At 29.4% G+C, this 11,959-nt stretch overlaps 3 pseudogenes; all 3 read left to right on the forward strand.

Moving 5' to 3' along the window:
* The first annotated feature begins 2,227 nt into the window (after nt 1-2,227).
* Nucleotides 2,228-3,379, forward strand: LOC125862128 (agamous-like MADS-box protein AGL80; annotated as a pseudogene).
* A 3,117-nt stretch (nt 3,380-6,496) lies between these two features.
* Nucleotides 6,497-7,747, forward strand: LOC125854889 (agamous-like MADS-box protein AGL80; annotated as a pseudogene).
* Nucleotides 7,748-10,924: 3,177 nt separating this feature from the next.
* The window catches only part of LOC125862154 (agamous-like MADS-box protein AGL80), a 31,353-nt pseudogene continuing 30,318 nt past the window's right edge, over nt 10,925-11,959 (forward strand).

The raw sequence follows: 11,959 nt of genomic DNA on the forward strand, positions 1-11,959 counted from the left end.
TTAATTATTTTCCTCCTTAAATAAAGTGTAATCACTCCAATTTCTGGAAGAGAGGAAATGGGATTTGGGAGAGAAAATTCATTTTTTATTTTTCTCTTTGCAATGAGTTCAATGGTGAAAACAACTTGCTTTTTCTTAGAGTTAATATTTCTAAAGATCACTAAATTTTAAGAATTTATCTAGCAAAGTCATTGAACTTTGGTTTGTATAAAAAGAAATCACTCCAATTAGACCTTTATATCAATAAAATCTCTCAACTTTGATCTTTGTATCAATAAAAACTTTCTTAGTCACGTGAATTTGTTACGATGTATTTTGGCTTAAACTTTACCTCACTCTAGCAACTCATGGAATTAGTAATTTTTTGTTTGCTTATGATTAATTTACTTATAAAGAGTTTTTTTAAACAAAAATAATAATTTAGAGCTCCAAAAAAGAAAAGAAAAGATATTGTGAAGTTCAGAAAAAATATGTTGGGATTAAAATTAAGAATAATATATAAGAACTTTATTTGGCTTGTCTTGGAGAAGGTCTTTGTTGATGGAATTGGATCTTGTCATAGATTGTCAAATTATTAATTTGAATAGTCTTTAATTAGTATGAATATAACTATTTTGATTTTTATGTTTGTTAAAAGTTAATTCATTTAGTCAGTTCATTAGCTTTGACGAGAATTGTGGGAGAAAAAAAGAAAGAAGATGACGAAATTCACATTTAAGGGTATATTGTGATAGACAAGTCAAAAAAGCATTAAGAGTGATTTTATTGATACAAATGTGTAAGTTGAGTGATTTTATTGATACAAAACAAAGTTTAATGATTTTACTAGATAAATTTTCAAAGTTGAGTGACTTTTGAAGATATTAACTTCCTTTTCGTACATAGTTAAGGATAGAAGATTCAACAAGATTTTAATTGCGATATTTTGTATGTATTGCTTTTGCTCGAAACTAACATGGAATTTTTTTTAATGGTACAAAATCAAATTTGAGAATGATTTGATTTTAAATATATTTGAATACTATTCTTAAAATGAAACAAAATTCTCTTTTATTTCCTCAATATGTGTAAACACATAAGTTTGATAAGTATCATGTGCAATTATTCATGTATAGTTTTTGCTCGAAACAAATTTGGAATTCTTTCTCAATGAAACAAAAACTAAATTTGAGCATGATTTGATTTTTAATATAATTGAATTTTATTCTTAAAATGAAACAAAATTCACTTATCTTTCCTCAATATGTATAATCACATTAGTTTGGTAAGTGCTTTGTGCAATTATTTTATGTATTGCTTTTGCTCGAAAGTAATTTAGAAATTTCTTAATGTAAAAAAACAAAATTTGAGAATGATTTGAATTTTAATATAATTGAATACTAGTCTTAAAATGAAACAAAATTCTTTGTTTTTTCCCGAATATGTGTAATGACATTAGTTTGGTAAGTGTCTTGTACAATTATTTATGTACTAATTTGCCTTGAAACTGATTTAAAATTTTATTAATGTAACAAAATTAAAATTTGAGCATGATTTGATTTTTAATAATTGAAAGCAATATAAAATTTCTACTAAATATGGTTTCTTCCAAAATTGGAAAAAAATTATAATATGCTTTTATATGCATTGCAAGGGCAATAATCATACACATACCTTCATTTAATATTCAATAAATATTTGAATTTTATTAATAATGAAATTAATTTTTATTATATTATTCAAATATTTTAAAAATTAATATTTCAATTTTTTTGGCCAATATTTCAAATTTTCACTTGTTTCAAAATTTATCCTTTTACATTCATAAATTAAAATATAAAAATTTTCAATCTTTCTTTAAAAAACAATTGTTAATACTCTATGGTCAGTTGTTTTTATAGATAATACTTACTTAAATCTAAATCAATTAAATTATTTTCCTAATAAGAAAATTCTGACTCAAAAAGATTTGTTCAACATAAGACTAGAGTCATAACTATATTAATCTCAAGATGAGGGAATCTAATTTGGTATCAAATCTACCCTCATTTATTTTTATGCCAAAATAGTACCCATGACAACTAAGTGTTCTCTAATTCAAATTATTTAAAAATTTATTTGTACCCTATAAATAGAAGACAATTCTTAGCAATGAAACGTAACACACAACAACAATAAGAATAATAATTCCATTTCATCCCCCATATCCTAATAAACACATTTCTCCTCCTCTTTCTCATTTTTAGTCATGGTTAGAAAGAAAGTGAAGTTGGCTTTCATGGAAAATAGCACTGAGAGGAGAGTCTCATATAGAAAACGACAAAAGGGATTTTTAACCAAGGCTCCTGAACAAAACACCCTTTGCGATGTTGAATTGGCTACCTTAGTCAATAGCCCTTACCACAATGAACCAGAGCTGTTTCCAAATCATGAAGTTGCTACCGGCATGTTTACAAAGTTTATCGATCTTTCAGAGGAGAAGAGATCAAAAAACATGAAAACACACGAAAAGATAACCGAGAAAAGGATCGAGAAAATTGAGAAGTAACTTGAAAAGGTAAGGAAGGAAAACAAGAAAATGGAGTATACAAACCAGATATATGGATTGTTGAATGGTGAAGAGATGCCCAATAGTAGGCACCCAGAAAATCTCAACGATCTCTGTTATGTGATCAATAAAAACCTTAAACTAATAAATGAGGGGATCAAAGCAAAAACACACGAAGAAAGTTCTATATCAAATGCTCCTCAACCTATTGCTGGACCGATGGATTCTGGTTGGACCAGCTTCGACATGTCATGGGCTCCTCTTTTGGCCTCTGTTGATGCTCCAGTACTATCAAAGATTCCTCTTTTGGTTTCATCTACTATACCTAGTGAGACCACCTTCGAGAGGCCAAGGGCTCCTCTTACTTTGGTTCCTGATGTAACTCCAACATTGATGGTTCCTCTAAAGGCTCTATTAATGATTCCTTCAAACGCTCCTGCTCAAATACCTCAATTCATTTCCCCTTGGAGGAATCCTCCTCTAATGGTTCCGCTTGTGGATCTTTCACAGGTTCCTTCTTTGTTATCTTCACAAAGGTATCCTGAAATGGCCTATCCAATCCTTCCAACAACAATGGCTTATCCAATGCCTTCACCGATGCTTACTCCTCCAATGTCTAATTTAGTGTTTCCGCCAACGGCACCACATATAGACCCTTTGATGAATATCCCCTCCATGAGTGCATCAGTGCCAATGGTTAACAATGTTGATGGCTCATTTGGCATTCCACAGAGTCCTTCATTTTCTGAGTTGCTGAGTTTGAATGATGATGAGATAATGACTTTACTTGATGATACATCATTCGAAATTAATGTACAAGATGCAAATCACCACCACCACAACAACTTATAAGGATATATGATCAATGTCTACTATTTATACTGTTTTATAAGTCTGTTAGGACCCATCTTATTCGGGTTTATTTATACTTCCAACTTTAATTTCTTGCTTTGTCAAAAAAGCTGTAATTTATTTTGCTTACTGAATATGCTTTGTCTAGTTTTTTCACATAGAAGGTTAATTAAAGTTATTCTTCATATTTACTCTAAGAAAATACTTTTTATGTATCGAATTTATCAGGCAATAGAGCCTCCTTGATCAATCCAATTATTGTCATCTCCTTTGATCTAATCTTGCTAGTAAGAGTTTAATTATAAGTAGATATGTCTGCACTTCAGTTTCAAAATAAATTTCTAAGCATGACAATAGTTCAGATCCATCAAATCCAATGTCGCTAAAGCCTTTAGGGACATCTACAAAGTGTGCTCATAGCCACTAAAAATACATACATAGCGGTAATTGAGTTATTACCGTTAATTCATTGCCTCTAAAGATCATTTTTTATGCAGTGTACTTTTTGTGTGGTTAATTAAAGTATGAGAACATCATAACAAAAACTTAATATATTACTTGCCTTCCTTTATGTTTTGATTTTAACATCCTTAATCGAGTTGTATTGTTGCCAAAATTTATAATTATGATGGAAAAATAAAAATAAAATGATGATGAATGAATGTTTAGGGGAGAAGATATTATTTTCTTGAGAAATTGAAGAAGATATTTAATCCAAATATTGTTAGGCGGGTTGAAATTTCTTCGATCAACTAAGATTTTTTCTTTATGTGGTTTAACTATTGAAGGGCGTACATGTTTCTTCGTTATATTCAAGTTCTTTAAAAAAACGTTGTTTTCCTCGGATAACATTTTAAAATATATATATATATATATATATATAAATGAAAACCAAAAACAGAAAAAGAAAAGAAGTTTTACCCACATATATAACATTTCTTGGATCAAGATTATTAATTATTTTCCTCCTTAAATAAAGTGTAATCACTCCAATTTCTGGAAGAGAGGAAATGGGATTTGGGAGAGAAAATGCATTTTTTATTTTTCTCTTTGCAATGAGTTCAGTGGTGAAAACAACTTGCTTTCTCTTGGCGTTAATATTTCTAAAGATCACTAAATTTTAAGAATTTATCCAGCAAAGTCATTGAACTTTGTTTTGTATAAAAAGAAATCACTCAACTTAGACCTTTATATCAATAAAATCTCCCAACTTTGATCTTTGTATCAATAAAAACATTCTTAGTCCCGTGAATTTGTTACGATGTATTTTGGCTTAAACTTTACCTCACTCTAGCAACTCATGGAATTAGTAATTTTTTGTTTGCTTATGATTAATTTAGCTATAAATAGTTTTTTATTTTAAAAATAATAATTTAGAGCTCCAAAAAAGAAAAGAAAAGATATTGTGAAGTTCAGCAAAAATATGTTGGGATTAAAATTAAGAATAATATATAAGAACTTTATTTGGCTTGTCTTGGAGAAGGTCTTTGTTGATGAAATTGGATCTTGTCATAGATTGTCAAATTATTAATTTGAATAGTCTTTAATTAGTATGAATATAACTATTTTGATTTTTATATTTGTTAAAAGTTAATTCATTTAGTCAGTTCATTAGCTTTGACGAGAATTGTGGGAGAAAAAAAGAAAGAAAATGACGAAATTCACATTTAAGGGTATATTGTGATAGACAATTCAAAAAAGCATTAAGAGTGATTTTATTGATACAAATGTGTAAGTTGAGTGATTTTATTGATACAAATGTGTAAGTTGAGTGATTTTATTGATACAAAACAAAGTTTAATGATTTTATTAGATAAATTTTCAAAGTTGAGTGACCATTGGAGATATTAACTTCCTTTTCGTACATGGTTAAGGATAGAAGATTCAACAAGATTTTAACTGCGATATTTTGTATGTATTGCTTTTGCTCGAAACTAACTTGGAATTTTTTTTAATGTTACAAAATCAAATATGAGAATGATTTGATTTTAAATATATTTGAATACTATTCTTAAAATGATAACAAACTCTCTTTTATTTCCTCAATATGTGTAAACACATAAGTTTGATAAGTATCTTGTGTAATTATTCATGTATTGTTTTTGCTCGAAACAAATTTAGAATTCTTTCTTAATGAAACAAAAACTAAATTTGAGCCTGATTTGATTTTTAATATAATTGAATATTATTCTTAAAATGAAACAAAATTCACTTATCTTTCCTCAATATGTGTAATCACATTAGTTTGGTAAGTGCTTTGTGCAATTATTTTATGTATTGCTTTTGCTCGAAACTAATTTAGAAATTTTTTAATGTAACAAACACAAAATTTGAGAATGATTTGAATTTTAATATAATTGAATACTAGTCTTAAAATGAAACAAAATTCTTTGTTTTTTCCTCAGTATGTGTAATGACATTAGTTTGGTAAGTGTCTTGTACAATTATTTATGTACTAATTTGCCTTGAAACTGATTTAAAATTTTATTAATGTAACAAAATTAAAATTTGAGCATGATTTGATTTTTACTATAATTGAAAGCAATATAAAATTTCTACTTAATATGGTTTCTTCCAAAATTGGAAAAAAATTATAATATGCTTTTACAAGCATTGCAATGGCTATAATCATACACATACCTTCATTTAATATTCAATAAATATTTGAATTTTATTAATAATGAAATTAATTTTTATTATATTATTCAAATATTTTAAAAATTAATATTTCATTTTTTTTGGCCAATATTTCAAATTTTCACTTGTTTCAAAATTTATCCTTTTACATTCATAAATTAAAATATAAAAATTTTCAATCTTTCTTTAAAAAACAATTGTTAATACTCTATGGTCAGTTGTTTTTATAGATAATACTTACTCAAATCTAAATCAATTAAATTATTTTCCTAATAAGAAAATTCTGACTCAAAAAGATTTGTTCAACATAAGACTAGAGTCATAACTATATTAATCTCAAGATGAGGGAATCTAATTTGGTATCCAATCTACCCTCATTTATTTTTATGCCAAAATAGTACCCATGACAACTAAGTGTTCTCTAATTCAAATTATTTAAAAATTTATTTGTACCCTATAAATAGAAGACAATTCTTAGCAATGAAACGTAACACACAACAACAATAAGAATAATAAATCCATTTCATCCCCCATATCCTAATAAACACATTTCTCCTCCTCTTTCTCATTTTTAGCCACGGTTAGAAAGAAAGTGAAGTTGTCTTTCATGGAAAATAGAACTGAGAGGAGAGCCTCATATAGAGAACGACAAATGGGATTTTTAACCAAGGCTCCTGAACTAAACACCCTTTGCGATGTTGAATTGGCTACCTTAGTCAATAGCCCTTACCACAATGAACCAGAGTTGTTTCCAAATCATGAAGCTGCTACCGGCATGTTTACAAAGTTTATCGATCTTCCAGAGGAGAAGAGATCAAAAAACATGAAAACACACGAAAAGATAACCGAGAAAAGGATCGAGAAAATTGAGAAGGAACTTGAGAAGGTAAGGAAGGAAAACAAGAAAATGGAGTCTACAAACCAGATGTATGGATTGTTGAATGGTGAATAGATGCCCAATAGTAGGCACCCAAAAGATCTCAACGATCTCTGTTATGTGATCAATAAAAACCTTAAATTGATAAATGAGGGGAGCAAAGCAAAAACTCACGAAGAAAGTTCTACATCAAATGCTCCTCAACCTATTGCTGGACCGATGGATTCTGGTGGGACCAGCTTCGACATGTCATGGGCTCCTCTTTTGGCCTCTGTTGATGCTCCAGTACTATCCGAGATTCCTCTTTTGGTTTCATCTACTGTACCTAGTGGGACCACCTTCGATAGACCAAGGGCTGCTCTTACTTTGGTTCCTGATGTAACTCCAACGTTGATGGTTCCTCTAAAGGCTCCATTAATAGTTCCTTCAAACGCTCCTGCTCAAATACCTCAAGTCATGTCCCCTTTGAGGACTCCTCCTCAAATGGTTCCACTTGTGGATCTTTCCCAGGTTCCTTCTTTGTTATCTTCACAAAGGTATCCTGAAATGGCCTATCCAATCCTTCCAACAACAAAATGGCTTATCCAATGCCTTCACCGATGATTACTCCTCCAATGTCTAATTTAGTGTTTCCTCCAACGGCACCACAAATAGACCCTTTGATGAATATCCCCTCCATGAGTGCGTTAGTGCCAATGGTTAACAATGTTGATGGCTCATTAGGCATTCCACAGAGTCCTCCATTTTCTGAGTTACTGAGTTTGAATGATGATGAGATAATGACTTTACTTGATGATACATTATTCGAAATTAATGTACAAGATGCAAATCACCACCACCACAACAACTTATAAGGATATATGATCAATGTCTACTATTTATACTGTTTTATAAGTCTGTTAGGATCCATCTTATTCGATTATATTTATACTTCCAACTTTAATTTCTTGCTTTGTCAAAAAGGCTGTACTTTATTTTACTTACTGAATATGCTTTGTCTAGTTTTTACACATAGAAGATTAATTAAAGTTATTCTTCATATTTACTCTAAGAAAATACTTTTTATGTATCGAATTTATCAGGCAATAGAGCCTCCTTGATCAATCCAATTATTGTCATCTCCTTTGATCTAATCTTTCTAGTAAGAGTTTAATTATAAGTAGATATGTCTGCACTTCAGTTTCAAAATAAATTTCTAAGCATGACAATAGTTCAGAGCCATCAAATCCAATGTCTCTAAAGCCTTTAGGGACATCTACAAAGTGTGCTCATTGCCACTAAAAATACATACATAGCGGTAATTGAGTTATTATCGTTAATTCATTGCCTCTAAAGATCATTTTTTATGCAATGTACTTTTTGTGTGGTTAATTAAAGTAGGAGAACATTATAACAAACACTTAATATATTACCTGCCTTCATTTATGTTTTGAATTTAACATCCTTAATCGAGTTGTATTGTTGCCAAAATTTATAATCATGATGGAAAAATAAAAATAAAATGATGATGAATGAATGTTTAGGGGAGAAGATATTATTTTCTTGAGAAATTAAAGAAGATATTTAATCCAAATATCGCTAGGCTGGTTGAAATTTCTTCGATCAACTAAGATTTTTTCTTTATGTGGTTTAACTATTGAAGGGCGTACTTGTTTCTTCGTTATATTCAAGTGCTTTAAAAAAACGTTGTTTTCCTCGGATAACATTTTAAAAAATGTATATATGTAAAAAAGAAAACCAAAAACAGAAAAAGAACAGAAGAAGTTTTACCCACATATATAACATTTCTTGGATCAAGATTATTAATTATTTTCCTCCTTAAATAAAGTGTAATCACTCCAATTTCTGGAAGAGAGGAAATGGGATTTGGGAGAGAAAATGCATTTTTTATTTTTCTCTTTGCAATGAGTTCAGTGGTGAAAACAACTTGCTTTTTCTTAGAGTTAATATTTCTAAAGATCACTAAATTTTAAGAATTTATCTAGCAAAGTCATTGAACTTTGTTTTGTACAAAAAGAAATCACTCAACTTAGACCTTTATATCAATAAAATCTCCCAACTTTGATCTTTGTATCAATAAAAACATTCTTAGTCCCGTGAATTTGTTAAGATGTATTTTGGCTTAAACTTTACCTCACTCTAGCAACTCATGGAATTAGTAATTTTTTGTTTGCTTATGATTAATTTAGCTATAAATAGTTTTTTATTTTAAAAATAATAATTTAGAGCTCCAAAAAAGAAAAGAAAAGATATTGTGAAGTTCAGCAAAAATATGTTGGGATTAAAATTAAGAATAATATATAAGAACTTTATTTGGCTTGTCTTGGAGAAGGTCTTTGTTGATGAAATTGGATCTTGTCATAGATTGTCAAATTATTAATTTGAATAGTCTTTAATTAGTATGAATATAACTATTTTGATTTTTATATTTGTTAAAAGTTAATTCATTTAGTCAGTTCATTAGCTTTGATGAGAATTGTGGGAGAAAAAAAGAAAGAAGATGACGAAATTCACATTTAAGGGTATATTGTGATAGACAATTCAAAAAAGCATTAAGAGTGATTTTATTGATACAAATGTGTAAGTTGAGTGATTTTATTGATACAAAATAAAGTTTAATGATTTTACTAGATAAATTTTCAAAGTGAAGTGACCTTTGGAGATATTAACTTCCTTTTCGTATATGGTTAAGGATAGAAGATTCAACAAGATTTTAATTGCGATATTTTGTATGTATTGCTTTTGCTCGAAACTAACTTGGAATTTTTTTTAATGTTACAAAATCAAATATGAGAATGATTTGATTTTAAATATATTTGAATAATATTCTTAAAACGAAACAAAATTCTCTTTTATTTCCTCAATATGTGTAAACACATAAGTTTGATAAGTATCTTGTGCAATTATTCATGTGTTGTTTTTGCTCGAAACAAATTTAGAATTCTTTCTTAATGAAACAAAAACTAAATTTGAGCATGATTTGATTTTTAATATAATTGAATATTATTCTTCAAATGAAACAAAATTCACTTATCTTTCCTCAATATGTGTAATCACATTAGTTTGGTAAGTGCTTTGTGCAATTATTTTATGTATTGCTTTTGCTCGAAACTAATTTTGAAATATTTTAATGTAACAAAAACAAAATTTGAGAATGATTTGAATTTTAATATAATTGAATACTAGTCTTAAAATGAAACAAAATTCTTTGTTATTTCCTCAATATGTGTAATGACATTAGTTTGGTAAGTGTCTTGTACAATTATTTATGTACTAATTTGCCTTGAAACGATTTAAAAAATTTTTAATGTAACAAAATTAAAATTTGTGCATGATTTGATTTTTAATATAATTGAAAGCAATATAAAATTTCTACTAAATATGGTTTCTTCCAAAATTGGAAAAAAATTATAATATGCTTTTACAAGCATTGCAATGGCAATAATCATACACATACCTTCATTTAATATTCAATAAATATTTGAATTTTATTAATAATGAAATTAATTTTTATTATATTATTCAAATATTTTAAAAATTAATATTTCAATTTTTTTGGCCAATATTTCAAATTTTCACTTGTTTCAAAATTTATCCTTTTACATTCATTAATTAAAATATAAAAATTTTCAATCTTTCTTTAAAAAACATTTGTTAATACTCTATGGTCAGTTGTTTTTATAGATAATACTTACTTAAATCTAAATCAATTAAATTATTTTCCTAATAAGAAAATTTTGACTCAAAAAGATTTGCTCAACATAAGACTAGAGTCATAACTATATTAATCTCAAGATGATGGAATCTAATTTGGTATCAAATCTACCCTCATTTATTTTTATGCCAAAATAGTACCCATGACAACTAAGTGTTCTCTAATTCAAATTATTTAAAAATTTATTTGTACCCTATAAATAGAAGACAATTCTTAGCAAAGAAACGTAACACACAACAACAATAGGAATAATAAATCTATTTCATCCCCCATATCCTAATAAACACATTTCTCCTCCTCTTTCTCATTTTTAGCCATGGTTAGAAAGAAAGTGAAGTTGTCTTTCATGGAAAATAGCACTGAGAGGAGAGTCTCATATAGAAAACGACAAAAGTAATTTTTAACCAAGGCTCGTGAACTCAACACCCTTTGCGATGTTGAATTTGCTACCTTAGTCAATAGCCCTTACCACAATGAACCAGAGCTGTTTCCAAATCATGAAGCTGCTACCGGCATGTTTACAAAGTTTATCGATCTTCCATAGGAGAAGAAATAAAAAAACATGGAAACACACGAAAAGATAACCGAGAAAATTGAGAAGGAACTTGAGAAGGTGAGGAAGGAAAACAAGAAAATGGAGTATACAAACCAGATGTATGGATTGTTGAATGGTGAAGAGATGCCCAATAGTAGGCACCCAGAAGATCTCAAAGATCTTTGTTATGTGATCAATAAAAACCTCAAACTGATAAATGATGGGATAAAAGCAAAAACTCACGAAGAAGGTTTTACATCAAATGATCCTCAACCTATTGCTTGACCGATGGATTATGGTGGGACCAGCTTCGACATGTCATGGGCTCCTCTTTTGGCACCTGTTGATGCTCCAGTACTATCCGAGATCCCTCTTTTGGTTTGTCTACTGTACTTAGTGGGACCAACTTCGAGAGTCCAAGGGCTCCTCTTAATTTGGTTCCTGATGTAACTCCAACATCGATGGTTCCTCTGACGGCTCCATTAATGGTTCCTTCAAACACTCCCGCTCAAATACCTCAATTCATGTCCCCTTTGAGGACTCCTCCTCAAATAGTTCCACTTGTGGATCTTTCACAGGTTCCTTCTTTGTTATCTTCACAAAGGTATCCTGAAATGGCCTATCCAATCCTTCCAATAACAATGGCTTATCCAATGCCTTCACCGATGATTACTCCTCCAATGTCTAATTTAGTGTTTCCTCCAACGGCACCACAAATAGACCCTTTGATGAATATCCCCTCCATTAGTGCATCAGTGCCAATGGATAACAATGTTGATGGCTCGTTAGGCATTCCACAGAGTCCTTCATTTTCTG

Source organism: Solanum stenotomum, chromosome 1 (genome assembly GCF_019186545.1).
Source record: "Solanum stenotomum isolate F172 chromosome 1, ASM1918654v1, whole genome shotgun sequence".
NCBI classification, from domain to species: Eukaryota; Viridiplantae; Streptophyta; class Magnoliopsida; order Solanales; family Solanaceae; genus Solanum; species Solanum stenotomum.